Source organism: Zingiber officinale, chromosome 8A, assembly GCF_018446385.1.
Source record: "Zingiber officinale cultivar Zhangliang chromosome 8A, Zo_v1.1, whole genome shotgun sequence".
In the NCBI taxonomy this organism is placed as follows: domain Eukaryota; kingdom Viridiplantae; phylum Streptophyta; class Magnoliopsida; order Zingiberales; family Zingiberaceae; genus Zingiber; species Zingiber officinale.
In genome coordinates, this window is record NC_056000.1 from 22,754,912 (window position 1) to 22,769,116 (window position 14,205).

Below are 14,205 nucleotides of genomic sequence, written 5' to 3' on the forward strand. Positions count from 1 at the left end.
GTCCGACATGACGATAAGGTTGAGTGGTACTACTCTTGGACTTAGATATTAATTAAATGAGTTGTCAGTAACTCACTTAATTAGTGGACATTCGATATCTTAAACACAGGGAGACTAACACACTCATAATAAGAAGGAGCCCAAAAATGTAATTTGGGATTGGTGCGATAGTTCAATGATAGTTCTCTAGTGGAATGAATTATCATTGATAAAATTAAGTTGTGTGTTCGGGGCGAACACGGGATGCTTAATTTTATCGGGAGACCAAAACTAATTCCTCCTCTCGGTCCCTATCGTAGCCTCTTATTTATAGAGTTCTATACCCACCTATACCCACCTTCTATACCCACCCAATAGAGCTAGCTTGGGAACAAGCTAGGGCCGGCATTGAGTGGCCGGCCCTAGCTTGAACCCAAGCTAGTGGGGGCCGGCCAAATTAAATTAAAAAAGAAATTTAATTTTAATTTTTATTATGTGGAAGATATAATTTATTAAAGAGAATTAAAATTAAAATATCTCTCTTGTAAAAGATCTACAAAAGATTAAAGAAAGAGATTAGATCTCTTTCCTTATTTGTAGATTGGTAAGATATTTTATTTTCTCTTTAAAAATTATTCACATGTTGTAAAATTAAAATTATAGAAATTTCCTTTTTATCAACCATGAAGAGAATTGAAGAGAAATTTTATTTTTAAAAATTTCCGGAAACAAATTAGGAAGTTTTAATTGTTGATTAAAACTTGTCCAATTTTGTTCTCATTGATATGGCCGGCCACTTGATTTTAATTTGGGAAATTTTATTTTATTTTTCTCAATTAAATCAAGTCAAGGAAATTAAGGAAATTTTATTGTAATTAAATTTCCTAATTTGCCTAGGCCAAGGAATATAAAAGAAGGGGTGAGGGTGCCTTCATGAGACACAACATCTATTATTTCTCTCCCTCTTTTGTTCCTTGGTGTGGCCGGCCATCCTCTCCCTCTCTTCCTCTTGTGGTGGCCGAACCTCTCTCTTCCCCTTGGAGCTCTTGTGGTGGCCGGATACTACTTGGAGAAGAAGAAGAAGAAGGAGAGAAAGCTAGCATCTCTTGGAGCTTGGTTAGTATTTTGATTTTTCTCCTTGGTGAAGTTTTTCCTTTGTGGCCGAACCTTGCTTGGAGGAGAAGAAGGTGGTTGGTGGTTTCTCATCTCGATAGATCATTGCCCACACAACGTCCGAGGTTAGAAGAGGAATACGATAGAAGATCAAGAGGTTTTTCTACAAGGTATAACTAGTAATTTTTATTTCCGCATCATACTAGTTATTTATGGAAATAATACCAAATACAAGAGGCTTACGTTCTAGAATTTCGAATATGTTTTTTCGATGCTGTGTTCTTTTGTTTTTTCTTTTCCTTGTGATTTGATTGTTCTCTTTGGTTAACCTAAAGTTATTTTAGGAAATTAAATATTAGCTTTCTATAAAAGGTTTTGTCTAGTCGGTGGTGGTTGCTCCCATATCCAAGAAGGTCATGTGCCTCGCCACGTCAGTACTGGGAACCAATTATGGAAATTAATATTTAATGGAATTAATAACTTAAGGAGACTTTGGTCGAACGTGTAAAGTTTCGCAGGAGATCCAAGTCAAAACCTAAAAGAACAGATAGATTAAGTTTTGGATCAAACGTGTTAAGTTCCACAGGCGATCCAAAATTTAATTTAAAAGAACACATGGTAGCTAGGAAAAGGTTCAGACCTTTGTACAAAATTTTTGTACAGTGGAACCTATAGGTTTTCCGAGTAGCAACCAACAAAAAGTTTCTTCATCTTTATCAAGAGAAGACTCGGAATCTGGTTTATGTTGGTGCAGAAAGTACCAGACGATCGAACCTAAGTTTTGATTATGGCAAAGAGTTCAAAGTTAAGGTTTCTTATTGTCTAACAAGGTTGACTGAGTTTGCAGGAAAGTCTTAAGTGATGTTAGGCAAAAGAAATTCGTAGTTGATACTAGGTAGATAGAAAGTCCTAGTTGTGATTAGGCAAGTGGAAAGTACTAATTGCGGTTAGGCAACGAAGTCTTGGTCCAAGGGATTGGGCAAAGTCTTGGTGGGTCGAGGACTTTGGGTGAAATCCTAGAGTCGAGGACTCTAGGTGAAAATATTGGGGGTCGTGGATACCATGTGGATGTTAGGATGTATACTAAAAGCCTAGCTTTTGTATGAACATTTATTTTGAAATGAGAATCACATTGGTCAAATATCTACATTTAGTTAAATATAGTTGCCTATTTAATTTATATTATAAATAATATGATGTGTGGTGTCACACAGAAGATAATGTTATCAGTTCCTTATAAATTATAAAAATAGTAGCTCACAACCAAGATGGATTGGGACAACCCATTGGAATGATTGTAGTGTAATTTGGTATTGGTTTATCTTGACTATAAAATTACACTAGTACACTATGTGTGTATTGAGTAGGACCATTTGAGGTTGTTTTTTTTATACTGACTGCATAAAAGAATAAAATCTCTGTTATTATGGATGTGCGTACTCTTAATCCCGATATAATTGTTGGTGCGGGAAGCATCCGACGATCGAACTCGTGTTTTGATAATGGCAAAGGATTCAAAGTTAAGGTGTTTTGTATTCTAACAAGTCTACTTGAGGATTTCAGGAAAGTCCTAGCTGCGGTTAGGCAAAGGGAAAAACCCTAGGGGGTGGTAACCCTAGGTCATAGGGGGTGGTAACCCTATGCGGAAAGTCTTGGCAGGTTGATGACTTCAGGCAAAAGTCCTAGGGGGTGGTAACCCTAGGTGGAAAGTCCTGGTGTCGTGAACCAGGTGAAAGACTGGACTAGCCGGGAAGCGGATGTCCAGCAGAAAGTCCGGAAGCGTCGAGTGCTGAGCAAAAGTCCAGTCGATCTGGAGAATCGACTGGCAACAGGTAAATCTCCTGAGTGGAGTAGGTGAGGACGCATTCCCCGTAGAGGGAACAGTAGCCGTCGGGTCGACCTAGGGTTTCCGGTTGGAAATCCGAAGTCAAACCCGGACAGTCCGGAGACTGTCATAAACATTCTTTATTATTCATACTGTTATTTTGTGCTAACTTTGTGTTACAGGATGTTGTTTGGGACTAACATGTCTTGCAGGTACAAAATAACGAAGATTTGCCTCGGATGAACAGTGTCCGAGGCGCCTCCATGGAGCTTGGAGGGGCCTCGGGTACAAAAGCTGACCTGGCTGCAAAGCTTCAATGGAGGCGCCTTCATGAGGGTATAAGGCGCCTTGGAAGGTGCCTTGAGCAGGGCATAAGGCGCCTTAAAGGGATGAAGTTCGACCAGATCAGATTTGATCCACGCGGAAGACTCGGCAGCATGGAGGCGCCTTGAACAGCCTTCAAGGCGCCTTGAACACCCTTTATAAGGGGGTTTCGACCAGCACTTCATATCATCAACTTCCAGGCTTCCTCTCTTCAACGTGCTACTAACAAGATCATTCCGAGGTGCTGTTGCGACATACCGACGACCTGGAGCATCAGTTTCGATTCTGTTATTGCCGGTATAGTTTACTTTGGTGCTTACAATTGTAAATCTTTTATTGTACTTTTAACGAACTAATAGTTGTTGCCCACCGGAAGCGATCAAGGATCGCGGGCCTTCGAGTAGGAGTCGCCTTAGGCTCCGAACGAAGTAAATTCCTCTGTGTTTGTGTGTTTGCCTTTTTATTCCGCTGCGTTTTAACTCCGATAGTTTTCCGATTCGAAAAACGAAATAGCCACGAGCGCTATTCACCCCCCCCCCCTCTAGCGCATCTCGATTCAACAATAATAACAAATACATATACTTAGTATTTATTTCTTCAATTTATCAAAGGGTAAAATGTATTCAGTTAAATCAATAGGCCGAATAAGTTGAGAAATAATATTATTTATATGGTGTTTTGTTGATTATAAAAGGAAACTATGTCCTAGTAATCTAGATTGATGATGTCCCCTTGAGGAGCTCATAAGGATTATCATGTAAACCCTACAGGTAAACTTAGTCCGACATGATAATAAGGTTGAGTGGTACTACTCTTGGAGCTAGATGTTAATTAAGTGAGTTGTCAGTAACTCATTTAATTAACGGACATACGATATCTTAAACACAGCGAGACTAACGCACTCATGATAAGTAGGAGTCCATATTGTAATATGGGATTAGTGCAGTAGTTCAATAATAACTCTTTAGTGGTATGAGTTATTATTGATGAACTTGAGTTGGGTGTTCGGGTCGAACATAGGAAGCTCAAGTCCATCAGGAGGCCAAAACCAATTCCTCCTCTTGATCCCTGTTGTAGCCTCTATAAAGTCTCGCATTCTCCCATTTTGATTTTGCTTCCTACCCAAGAAAGGGGTCGGCCAAGCCTTCCTTGGTGTCCAAGCAAGGGGTCGGTCAAACCAAAAGAAAAGAAAAAGAAAAGAAAGAAAAAAATGAGAGATTTTTTCTCAACAGAATTAGAGATTTTTCTAAAAAGAATTACGTTGATTCTTTCTTAGAAATTTTCTAAAAAGAATTATATTAATTCTTTCTTAAGAAATTTTTCTAAAAATAATTATGTTAATTCTTTCCTAGAGATTTTTCTAAAAAGAATTATGTTGATTCTTTCTTAGAAATTTTCTAAAAAGAATTATACTAATTCTTTTTTAAGAAATTTTTCTAAAAAGAATTATGTTAATTCTTTTCTAGAGATTTTTTCTAAACAAAAATTTATTACTTTTTCTCCTTTTTTATCTGGGGCAAAGGGTTATAAAAGGAGAGGAGGTTGTGCCACAATTGATAAGTTTCTCTCTTTTCCCTTAAGGTCGGCGCCCCATCCTTTTCTTCTTCCCTTTCTTCCCTCTAGGGCCAACACCCCACTTCCTTTTCTTCTTCCTTTTTCATCCCTCTAGGGTCGGCGCCCCACCTTCTTTTGGTGGCCGGAGCTTGGAGGAAAAGAAAACGAAGAGACGAAGCACCTTGGTGGCCAGCAGTTTGGAGGAGAAGAAGGAGGAGGTGTTCCTTTCTTTGCATCTTTTAGTGGTAGGCGGCTTGGAAACAAAAGGGGTTCAGGTGTTTTTGTCTTGGTAGATCGTCGCCCACACGACGTCCAAGAAGAGGAGAGGAATACGGCAGAAGATCAAGAGGTCTTTGTCTACAAAGAAAGGTACAACTAGTTATTTATTCCGCAGTACAACTAGTTTTGTTTTCTTCGTATGGATCTTGAAATACCAACACAAGAGGCTAGCGATTTCATGTTTTCATTTTTTGTGCTTCGATTTTGTGTTTCGATCTTGTGCTTTGATTGAGGTCTCTGTAGTTAAACCTAAGGTTACCGTGAGAAGTTTAAATATTCAATTTCTTTGAAAGACTTTGTCTAGAAAGTGGTGGATGATCCCATAACCAAGAAGGCCTAGTGCTTCGCCGATGACCTGGAAGTCAATCCTTGAAATAAATATTTAATCAACTTCTATAATATGGTTTAACTTCTGAAGAACACAAGGGTTGAAGTTGGAGTAAAAATGTTAAGTTTCATTTCCAATCCAAGTTTAACTTTAAAGAACGAACTTGGAGTAAAAATGTTAAGTTTCATTTCCAATCCAAGTTTAACTTCTGAAGAGCACATGGGTTGTTAGGAAAAGTTCTGTGCTTGTACAAATTTTTGTACAGGGGAAACAGAACGGTATTCTGAGTAGCACCCAACAGTGGAAGACTGGCAGGTCGAAGAGCGGACGTTCAGCATGAAGTCTTGAAGTTTCAGATGCTGAGCAAAAGTTCAGATGGTCTGGAGGACCAGTCTAGCAAAAAATAATTTCTCCTTAGCGAAGTAAGCGAGGACGCGTTCCCCAAAGAGGGAACAGTAGACGTCGGTCTGACCTAGAATTTCAGTGAAACTCAAAGTCAAGACCAGATAATCCGAAGGCTGTCAAAGTTAATTTTTATATATTGTCTTGTCTTTTATTCTAACTCTATTTTGCAAGAAGACTAACATTTTTTCAGGGGTTAGATTTTTCCTTGTTCAGTCGACCGAACGTCGTGAAAGGTCGACCGAACCCCCAAGCAAAAAGATCAGATTTCAACTCGTGATGAAGTTTTGAAATGGGGATCGGTCGACCAAACAGGGAGGTTCAGTCGACTAACGGTGGATAAACAGCGAGTAAATAAAACCATATAAGTCAGCAAGAATAGCGGGCACAGTCGATCGAATAGTGGAATCGGTCAATCGAACAAAAACTCGTCTGAAGCGACAGAATCTGGATGGAAAGTCGAGCCGATATAGAAGGATCGGTCGACTGATAAATGTCAAGTCATGAACAATGATCCCGAGATTAGTGGATCGAATCAGGTTCAACTTGGCTATAAAAGAAGGCCTCGACTAGCACTTTGATACAACGATTTCCGAACATCTATTGCTCCTGCACGCTTGCTCTAAATACAAGTCTACACAACCCCGATGACTGAAAACACGCTTCTCCGAATTCTAAAGTCGTCAGTATAAGTTTTTATAGTAATTTAATTAATTTATCATTGTACTTCATCTCTGTACTTAAAATTATAGATTAATAGTAAATTACTCAAAGTAAACACTCAACGAGTGTGACCCTTTGAGTAGGAGTCGTCACAAACTCCGAACCAAGTAAAATCAACTTGTGTCGTTGCTTTATTTGTTTCTTTATTTCTGTCGTGCATTTTGTGTTTTGCGTAGAACGTGATAGCCATGAGCGTTATTCACCTCCCCTCTAGCACGTCTTGATCATACAGTTCGTTCTTCTTGGTTTGCAATGCTAGGTTTTGGTTCGGCTCCTTTGCCTTTCTTAGTCCTGCACATTGGGATTCATGAAATTTTAATGTTGAAAACAAATATTCTAAACAACTTACTTTAAGGTCTTTGGATATGGAGTAGAAATTGAGAATTGAAGTCCATTCTTGCATCATTAGGAAAGCATTAAGTGTGTTAGTGTGGTTTGCACTAACAGTCTAACTCGAGTTTTGATGAATGACAAGTAAGTTAAGTTAAGTTTTGTTGTGATCTAACCACTTGATTAAGTGTGCAGAAAAACTAGCTAGGTCAACTGGTCGACCGAATAGCTGATACGAAATCCAGTTAGGTCAACGGGCCGACTAGATAGTTGGTACGAAATCCAGCTAGGTCAACGGGCCGACCGGATAGTTGGTACGAAATCCAGCTAGGTCGATGGGTCGACCAGATAGCTGGTACGAAGTCCGGATAGGCCGACGGACTGATCAGATATCTGGCAAGAAGTCCAGCTAGGTCAACGGGTCGATCGGATAGCTGACATGAAGTCTAGACAGGTCGATGGGCTGACCGGATGTCTAGTAAACTGGTAAGTTAAGGTAAGTCACTAGAGGAAAGTGACCAAGTGAGAACGCACCCCGATTGAAGGGACAATAGGCGTCAGCCCAGTTTAGGTCCATTTGGGATCCCTAAGCTAAGGCCTTGACTAGTTTCTGGTCCTTGAAGGACAGGAACTAATTAGTACTGCTCATTATTATTGTACTAACACTTGTCTTGCAGGTTATTATTTTATTTGGACTAACATTGTTTTGCAGGACAAAAGAAGGAAATTACCTTCGGGTGAACAGTGCCCGAAGGCGCCTTCCATGGCTATGGAAGGCACCTTCGTACTGTTCATAGAAGGTGCCTTCCATGTCCATAGGATGAAGTTTTGACTTCGCAACAGATAAGTGGTGTCAACCATTTTGCATGTCACTTGGCACATCAAATTAATAAAGATTGAAACTCATTGTAATTAAAGCAAACACGTGTAGTAAGGAGTCCCAAGTCATATTTTTCCAAGGTAACTAGCGAGTTGTGTGAGTACTCTAGAATTGAATCACATGAAATTATTATATCAACAAGGTCCGTATGACATTTCCACTTGATTCACATCATAAATTGAATTTATCTAATAAAATCAAGTTTAGAACCAGAGAAGGATTATTCTCTTCTTAACATGATCCAATATCTTCCCATTCATAATTCAATCACAGCATATACAATCACCAATCGAACTTGTAGAATCCAAATTTACATTTCATTCACACTCGTAATCAAAGTCAACAATTAAACTCAATTGCTCATTCATAATACATTGTTCAAAGATAAACAATCAAATCCTCAGGTTAAGCTTTCAACGAATAAACTAAATTACAGCAACAATTAATCTCAAGAGTTCAACCATAGTAATGTTTAACAAAGACACTACTCAAGAGCTCAAGTTTAATATCTAACATACAAGCAAGTTAACCATCATAAGATTAATTGTATTGAACAAGAAATTTCCAAACTAAGTAACCAAACCTACGAACAAACAGCAAAAGTATTAGATCTAAATCAATTCTAATGGATTAGTAAGATCGGGATTTTAAAGCATGAAATCGAAATCGGAAACACAAGATTCAAACAAAAATGAAATCACAATGTAAAGAATCAGATCTGAAGATCTGAACAGATTCAAGACAATTCAAAGATAAAAACATAGAAATCTAAACCCTAATCATTCCACATCCCAAAACCCGTTACCAAAATTCTCCACTCTGCTGTGAAAACAGAGGTGCATCAGAAACCTCCCCTCAACACCCAACGAATAATGTACAAGCTCCAACTATTACCAGGGAACGTTCACAGCTCTTGGAAACCTCCCCTCAAACTCACATCCATCTGATAATCTCACCAGCCGAAAACAGAACTGAATTATGTGAATTCACAAAACTAAGTTGGTTGATCAGATCTACTTAGCTTCGCTGAGGAATGAAGATCGGATGAAGATCAGAAACTTCAAGAAACCTCCCTCAAAGCTCTGGTGGATGCGAAGATCGCCGTTCAAGAAACCTCCCTCAAACAGGAATGTGCGGTGAAGCAGAACCCAAATCGCAGCTGAAGAAACCTCCCTTCTGCCACTTTCTGCCCTCGGAAGATGAACGTCGGCCGCTCAAAATCGCCATCGGAAAAGATGCTTGCTATCGGATCTGGAATCGTGGAACGGGACCTCGGCGTCGTGGAGAAGAAGAAGAAACAGTAGAGTGTCGCGAGGAAATGTCGAGCCCCACTTCACTGTAGCTTCTCACGAGGGTTTTAAACTCCCTCAAATCTGATCCAACGGCTCAGAATCATCGAAGCTTGATCAACAGTGTAAAATAGCCTAAAATCTGATCCAACAGTGTTGATCTTCATCTACAGTCCAGATCTACTCCTCATTAGGACGGATGGACCAGATGCTTGACGGATGGCCCAGATCTTTCCAATCTTCAATGGACGGCCCAAATCAATCCAAGGCTTGATCTCTTCGTTTAGCCCTAGATTTGAGCCCGAGTGCGGCCTGATCTGATCGGGTCTATGACCCTTTTGATGCCTACAAAATAATAATAAAATATTAGCATCAAATACCATGATAATTGGCTAATTTACAATAAAGTCCAAAATCACATACAATTATGAATTATAATGTAAATGTGGATTTAATCTATGAAAAGGATCACTAAAAACATGCATTGTGATTTAAAATAATATAGCAAAATCATGGTTATCAAATCCCCCACACTTATCACTAAAAACATGCATTGCAGATGCTGATTTCTGCAATCTATTATCTATTTAGTTAGTTTTGATGTGTGAGCTCTTCCAAGCAAACAATCTTTAATGGTTCTATGTTAGTAACTTCAGTGAATTAGTTCTTCAAAGCATACAACTTCAAAATACGCTGTATAGAATTTTCATAAACAAAAGTTAGAGTATTCTGAAGAAATAGTTGAAATTTCATATGATTTTGCTGCTGAAAGTGGAGACACAGGAACCACTGTAACACAAGGATTCGAATTAAGCTAATAGAAGCTGGAAATGAATGTATCAACTACAACATAGTGAATTTTCAGGAAAGAGCCGATTCTGAAACTGATACAGTAGTAGAAATGAATTGAAATTATGAACCTTTGTGTCAACTTTATTGTGAATTGGTTTAGGAAATTGTTTCTCCAAATTGTAATCTATGGAGTGCCACTTCTTTGTACAGATTTCAGAACATTTAGAAGCTGGAAGACAGAGCAGAGAAAGAAGATGTAAAAAAAAAAAACCCTGCAAAATGAAAATGAAAAGAAGTAGCTAGAAGAGTATCAAGTCATTGGGAATCATGGTCATGATTTATTGTCCGAGACCCAAAATTTGATGTCGGCCTTTTTGCACGTCACGAGGCGCTCCAAATTAATTATAATTAAAACTCATTAAAATTAAGACAACACGTGTAGTAAGGAGTCCCAAGTCGTATTTTTTTCAAGGATAACTAATAAATGTGTGAGTGTTTAGAATTGATTCAAATGAAGTTATTAGGTCAGCGATGTCTATTAAGCTTTTCCACTTGATTCACAACACAAATTAAATTCTTCTATAATCAAAAATAAGATCAAAGAAGATTCATTGTCATCAAACTAATTTCAGTTAAGTTTCATTGAACACAATCTCACTAAACCCAATCAATCAAACCAAAGGGTTTGTAAATCTTTGAATTGAGCCTAAGCACTAACTTATAAAAATCAAAGTATCATCCAATTCACATTTACAATGAAATGTAACATTTAAACTCAAGAAACTCAATCACAGTACCATTGAGCAGAGGTATACAACCAATAACCTCCAATTAAGCATTCACAAGTTAAACCTCATTACAACAATATTAGATTCAATACAAAGATCGCAAGATTAGCTAATTAAATGACCAAAACTAAACAACTAATGTGAGTCAGAACTCTAATTCAAAACCCAAACTGGTTGGCAAACAAATTAAGAAGTTTAACAAGATTCAACTAAACAATATCAGAATCGGGGTTTCAAGTAAGGAAAACAAAATAGAATTGCATTAGAAAAACTCAAACAAAACAAAATGGCAAAGTAATGAATCAGATCTTAGGATCTGAGCAGAAACATCAGCAATTCAGATACAAAACAAATAAATCTAAACCCTAAGCATTCCACAAACCCAAATCCTTACGCAGCTTCTTCACCCTGCTGTCACTACAGAACCACCGCAGAGAATGCCCTTCTGGTGATCAGCTTTGAATCTTGAGCTTCCAACTAATCCACCGGATGATCACAGCCTCAGAGAACGCCCATACAGCTCCCACCCGAATGGAATTCACAACGCACAATGAAACAGCGTCGTTTTCTGGAATTTGCAGACACCAATCGATTGATCAGATCGATCCCGGAGTCACTGATGGAATGAGGAAACAGGAGTGTCGTCAGAGCCTCAGAGAACGCCCATCCAGCTCCGGTGATGATGGAAATCGCAGATCGGAGAACGCCCCTGCATCTGGATTACGAAAATGGACAGAAACCAACTGCGCGGACTGGAGAACGCCCCTGCCGCTTCTGTGCCCTCGGACGATGATCGCCGGAGCTCAGGGAATCGCTGCTGGTGAAGTATGCTAACATCTGGATCTGGAATTGAGGAATGGGAAGCTCGGCGTCGCGGCGGAGAAGAAGACAGTACTGTAGCAAAAATCGCGACCCGAGACCAACTTCACTGTAGCTTCTCACGCGGGTTTTAAACTCCCTCAAATCTGATCCAACGGCTCAGAATCATCGAAGCTTGATCAACGGTGTAAAATAGCCTAAAATCCGATCCAACAGTGTTGATCTTCATCTACGGTCCAGATCTGCTCCTCATTAGGACGGATGGACCAGATGCTTGACGGATGGCCCAGATCTTTCCAATCTTCAATGGATGACTCAAATCAATCCAAGGCTTGATCGCTTCGTTTAGCCCTAGATTTGAGCCCGAGTGCGGCCCGATCTGATCGGGTCTATGACCCTTTTGATGCCTACAAAATAATAATAAAATATTAGCATCAAATAACATGATAAATAGCTAATTTGTAATAAAGTCCAAAATCACATACAATTATAAATTATGATGTAAATGTGGATTTAATCTATGAAAAGGATCACTAAAAATATGCATTGTGATTCAAAATAATATAGCAAAATCATGGTTATCAATAAGCATCAGGTTGCTTGGGATCTAACTTGTCTCATTGGAGGCGCCTTCCATGGCTATGGAAGGCGCCTTCCATGCCTTATATAAGGTAGTCTCGAGAAGCCTTCAGGAAACAACTCACATACAAGCTTATATGCATCCGATTAAGGTTCCTACTGTCCCGAGCTCCTGCTGTGACTCTGCTAGAAGCTGCTACACCCGACGACTAATCCGAGGACTTCCGATCGCGGCCGACAGACTAACATCTACACAAGCGCTGCCACTCCGATCTTTTAGTGTCGGTATTTTTTTGTAATTAAATTACTGCAAAAGGACAAGTGCAGTGTGTTGCACTTGCTCAACTTTCTTGTACTTGATTTTCTTTTCTGGAGGTACCAAAAAAGATTTTTAGTGGATTACCCATCGATAGGTTCATAGGACTTGGGTCTTGGAGTAGGAGTCGCCGAAGGCTCCGAACTAAATAAATCGACTGTGTCTATTTCTATTTCGCTTAATTGTTTTTCCACTGCATTCAAACATTGATTTGAAAACCAGAAAGAAAGTTTTTTTGAAAACCACGTGATTCGCCCCTCTCTCACATGCGTATCAATCCAACAAAGTGTATATCTTAGTGAGTGTCAATTTGTTACTGTTTCTCCGAGGTTGATGAGTTTAGTGATAAGCTCCTTGAGTTTAGCGTACAGTTGAGCAACGGTTTCTCCCTTTTCAAACTGAATTGGTTTTTGAGTAGATCTCTTTTGGCTAGTTTGCTTCAAAGGTGCTTTCATGTAATTCTAGGAATTTCTTCCAGAGATCCTTGGCGGAGTTGTAGCTACCGATTCGGTTGACTTTTTACGATGGTAGTACACTCAGAAGGTGGAACTCTGTTTTACCGTTTGTCATAAAGCTGGTATACTATTTTTTGTTCCAGAGATGCTCCTTCATTTCTTCATCATCCTTGTTCCTTGATACTTCAAACCAAGTTTTATATGAAGCATAATATTAAAATTATTTTTAAAGAATACCTTCATTTCCTTTTTTCTATATTGTGAATTTGCTCTTGAACTTTGATGGCTAGATGCTTAATTCAACCATCTTCTTGTTGCTTTAGTTGGGGGTTAATCCTTCTGAAATGGTTGGACTCTGATATCACTTATTGGATCAGTTGGATTGGCTAAGAGTGGGGTATGAATAGATGACCTATAATAAAATTTAATTTCTCTTATTTTCTAACTTTAGCAAGGACACAAATTAAATCAAATAAAATATGAGCATAAAAATAGAGTAAGAGACAGAATTTACTTAGTTACAATTTATGTAGTTGTTAATATAAGACAGTAAAAAACTTACTAAAAATAACTTTTCGATCAGATGGAGTAGGCCCTTATAGTAGTTGAGCGTACAAGAAATGAATATTGAAGTTAAGAACATGTGTGTGTTTTATAACTGGCTCTAAGGCTCTATTTATAGCTCGACAATTAAAGTAACTAATTTCCTGATGTGGCAGTTTGGGGCACCTCGAACAGTTGGAGGTGCTTCCAAGTGTATAAAATTTTATCCACACAACGATCAAAAAACTGACCTGGCGGCATTAGAGGCGCCTAGGTTCACCGGTGGTGGTTCGGCTGTTGCTGACATGGTTTCTTGCTTCTTATCCGCGTCACAATAGTTTTGAGTATCGGAGGCGCCTCGTATTGATCCGAGGTGCCTCGACTATTTTTCATCTGAGGCGCCTCTAGTCAATTGAGGAGCTTCAAGTCTCTTCTGCGGCAGCTGCTCTGTTGGACATCTGAGGCGCCTCCAGCGCTGTTCATTTGAATTGTCATCTCAGCATTGACCATTCTTTTCCTCACGTTCACTTGGGGGATGCTCTGGTCATCCAGAGTTCGGCTCTCCCAAACCCAACTCCGACCTTCTACTCGAGCAAGCTTCCTTCCCGACTTTTCATCCCTTAGACACTATACGCACATCCTTCTTACTCTACCGGTGTACTCTTATACGACACCTCGTTCATCTGATCCACCAAGTTCGGCGACTTGTTTCCCGTTCCATCCTTCTCTCTCGCTGCATCTTCCAATTGACTTTTTATATTTCTAAGTCCCTGTACACTCAAACACAAGATATCAAATACACAAGATCTAACTTAACTTAGTTAATCACATCAAAACTATCCCGAGGTATTTATACCAATATCGTCAAGTATTTGATCAATCTTAAC